The following is a 4,209-nucleotide window of genomic DNA, read 5'->3' as shown; positions in this document are numbered from 1 at the left end:
GTTTTTTTAGGTACTTGATACTGTGATATGACAAGGTACCAATCATGCTCGATGAGGGGGTCCTCGAGAAAATTTTGTTGGGAACCCCTGATCCAGAGGACGTGCTACTGGGTATTAGAGTACTGGTGTGTACAGCAATCTGGACCACCACCTCTCAAGGTCTCGCTGTATGGTGGTACAACATTCAAGTGTGGTTTTCATGAGCAATAAAAAGGGCGGATATGATGTTTATTTTGATCTCTATTCCAATTTCCTGCCCAGGGTCAGGAACCGAGGTGATACAAAATTTTTCTTATGAGTGTATATGTATTGGCATGCATTTTAAAATAGTTAAAAATGAAAATATTAAGTCCTTCCAATCCATATGTGGTATACAGCAAACCAGCACTTAACAGTATTGGTTAAAAACAGTCTTGGTTGCAATTTTAGTTTATTTTTCAACGACGCGTTTCGCCTTATTTAGGCATCTTCAGGTTATCTTAATTTGGTAGTTCTTAGAAGAATCCTTTAGTCAGTGTAGCCAAAGGGCATCGTCGAATACATCAGGCCGACATTGCCTTCGTTAAACTCAGTAAAAACTTTTCTAGATGGACGCGAGTGACACCAAGATCTGCATAACGCGTTCTGTTACTCGCTCCTGTGAACGGGAACGTGTTATGCAGATCTTGGTGTCACTCGCGTCCATCTAGAAAAGTTTTTACTGAGTTTAAGGAAGGCAATGTTTGCCTGATATATTCGACGGTGCCCTTTGGCTACACTGACTAAAGGATTCTTCTAAGAACTACCAAATTAAGATAACCTGAAGATGCCTAAATAAGGCGAAACGCGTCGTTGAAAAATAAAAAACTAAAATTGCAACCAAGACTGTTTTTAACTAATAAAAATATTGAAGTGTTTTATATTATTTCGTTGTGACTCTGTATTCCACAGCCTGCCGTAATCTTAGGGTGTGATGGATATTAGTGGACAGATGTGTTTATCTAAATTTATGTATTGTGTTTATTCTCCCAGTGTCGATATCCGCCGCGCGGAGTGGCCGCGCGGTTAGAGGCGCCATGTCACTGATTGCTTGGCCTCTGCCGCCGGAGGTTCGAGTCCTCCCTCGAGCATGTGTGTGTGTGTGTGTGTGTGTGTGTGTGTGTGTTTTGTTCTTAGCATAAGTTAGTTTAAGTAGTGTGTAAGCCTAGGGATCGATAACCTCAGCAATTTGCTCCCTTAGGAATTCACACACATTTGAACATTTGTCGATATCCCTTTCGTTCGCAGGTCCTATGAATGGATGCTGGGTGTTCGAGAAATGGGCCTGGTGAGGAAGCCCCTTGTCTCATGGGGTGTACATTTTACAGAGAGACTGGCGACCCTTTTTTTTTCAAATTTTTTTTTGGTTTTTTTTTTTTTGAGCGAATGTATTTGGTTGGAAAGTGGGGGGAGGGCGGGGGTGAGTGTTGGACGCGGCAGAAGGCGTTTTTCTTCATTTAGGTGGTTCGAAAGAGTCGGTACGTCACAAGAACGTTACGGCAGTTGGCAGCTACTGTGCTGTGCTGTTCTCGGGCAGCGACAGCACTGCACGTGCGGCGCTACGCGCCCTCGCAGCCGGCCCGGCCCGGCGCGGCGCGGCGCGGCGGCGGCCGTGAACCTGCCGTGACTCGCCATCCATCGATCACCGGCCTGCAACGATGGGCGTTGTCGCCTCGTTTGCGTCCCCATAATCTCCGACGCCTTCGTGGTGGGCAGAGGCGACACCGGCCCAGATGGCAGATACCGTGGGCGGGCCGCCGCGCGCTTTTTAACCGAGCGTTGTGTGTATGGCACGGGGGAGGAGGGGGGGTGGGCAGCCGTAGGTCCGTAGGTGTGTCTGCCGGATTAGGGAGCCGATCCAGAGAATGGGCGCCATCAGATACGGCAGTACTCAGCAGGCGAAATTCTTGTCGCGATCCAGAGCAGGCTGACGATGCATGGCACTGTTCCTGCTATTTTAGACGGCGGCAAATCCACGTCTTTCGATCTCTAGTGATACAGCGTATGAGTAAGTATAGCCAAAAATACCTGAAGCTGTGAGCAATTCCACGGAATCGTAGCCTTCTTTAACGTCCACACTGTACTGACCTTGACGGCCGATATTTACCTCAGTGGTATGATATGCATTTCAGGACTTTTACAGTTTCCTGCCGCGGGAGCCAACGTTAAAAGGTTACGAAGTTGGGTATCCTCCACGACACCTGGCCTACTAGGCGTTTTTGGCAAGAAATGTAACGTTGTACGGTGGCGAACCTCAGATGGAACGTCGTGCGATGACATCGTCGCCGGGAACGTCCACAAATGTCATAATAACGCTGCAGGGCAGAGGTCAGCAAACTGCGGCCCGAACCAAGTTTTCCTGCCAACCGCGGTTGTGAGCCATATTTTATAATAATATGCTTCTACCCACTAACAGTCGAACCCAAAACAGTCAACTAGCGTCAGGAGCTTCTTAAGAGAGTAATTTTCCTGTTCAGCAACAAACATGAAGAGTTACAGAGACAGTAACATTTTAACATGTGCTTATTTGACTTTAGTGAATTTAGCCATGCGCTAATAAGGGAAACTCTCCATGTCACCACCTCACATTTAGTGGTAGAACGGTCCAGTGGATAGCCCATCAAAAACTGAATACGGTAGCCGCGAGGTCTAGGGCGCCTTGCCACGGTTCGCGTGGCTCCCCCATTCGGAGCTTCGAGTCCTCCCTCGGGCATGTGTGTGTGTGTGTGTGTGTGTGTGTGTGTGTGTGTGTGTGTGTGTGTGTGTGTGTGTGTGTGTTGTCCTTAGCGTAAGTTAGTTTAAGTTAGATTAAGTAGTGCGTAAGCCTAGGGACCGATGACCTCGGCAGTTTGATCGCATAAAACTTACCACAAATTTTCAAATTTCCAAGCTGAACAAGGATCAAGCATGAAAACAGCAAAAAGGTGTACTGAACTCTCAAAATAGAAGCAAAATAGAACCAGAGAACGGTCCGAGTTCAAAATGTGCAATATCGATCAAGAACGACGGCGTCGTGGTCATGTGGCCACGATGTTGGATTGCGAAGTGGGACATCCGTGTTCTAATAACCCTCGTGCCCAGCATTTTTTTCAAAAAAAATCAGTTGGCTCTGAGCACTATGGGACTTAACTTCTGAGGTCATCAGTCCCCTAGAACTTAGAACTACTTAAACCTACCTAACCTAAGAACTTCACACACATCCATGCCCGATGCAGGATTCGAACCTGCAACCGCAGCGGCTGCGCGGTTCCAGACTGTAGCGCCTAGAACCGCTCGACCACTCCGGCCGGCCTTTTATTTATTTATTTATTTATTTTTCAAAAAATTATTAAGTTTCCGTGCGGTCGTTGACGTGTCTTCTCCTTCTGTAGTCCTGGCAACTGTGATACAATACATTGGTTATGGAACATCAGTCATGTGTTAAGAATACGTTACTGTCGCGAGTAAATGTGACGAATTGCGACGTGCCGCATAGACCTCTCAGAGAAATGGAAACGAGAAATAAACGGTAGTGAACTATGTTACAAAAAAGAAATAAAAAAGGGTCAAAATTTCCAAAACGGAAGGAAAGACTCGTAACATGTGGTACTAGTGTGGAGCAAATAGGAGGTACCTAGGTCTGGAGGTCCCTTCCTTACACCTAGCTTTTACAAACGGACGTTACGTCACGACACAGAGGCAAATTTGAATACAGCGAACAGATACGTCAGTGACCGGACGGACAGGTGATAATTTTGTGAAAAAAAAAATGGGGCACGAGGGAGATTTGAACATGGGAGCTGGCATTTTCATTCCAACACCGCGAGCACATAACCACGATGTCGTGGTTCGTCCAATTCGCTCGATGTTGCACATTTTGAGCTTGTACCGGGTCATCTTATCAGTAAATCTGAGGGGGTTGCGTCGGGGATTTTCCCTTGCAGGCATGGTTCGCCGCTTACCTCAGGGGCAGAGGGGGCGAGAGGCGCGGCCACTGCGAGCTTAGAAAATGTCGGAGCAGGAATTTTTTTATTGTTTGCCTTCCAGTACTGACAGCACACAGGCGTGCGCGACTTGTATGGAACAGCTGTCACGGTATAAATTTTGACGCGCAGGTAACATAGATTCGTGAACGCGCGTTACAGAGTCCCATACTTATTTGTAGCAAGAAATATAAAACTAAATGAAGGCTGTTGTAATACAACGCGAGGG

The sequence above is a fragment of the Schistocerca piceifrons genome, chromosome 8 (genome assembly GCF_021461385.2).
Source record: "Schistocerca piceifrons isolate TAMUIC-IGC-003096 chromosome 8, iqSchPice1.1, whole genome shotgun sequence".
In the NCBI taxonomy this organism is placed as follows: Eukaryota; Metazoa; Arthropoda; class Insecta; order Orthoptera; family Acrididae; genus Schistocerca; species Schistocerca piceifrons.
The sequence above is the reverse complement of the archived record's forward strand: the minus strand, read 5'-3'. Positions refer to the sequence as shown.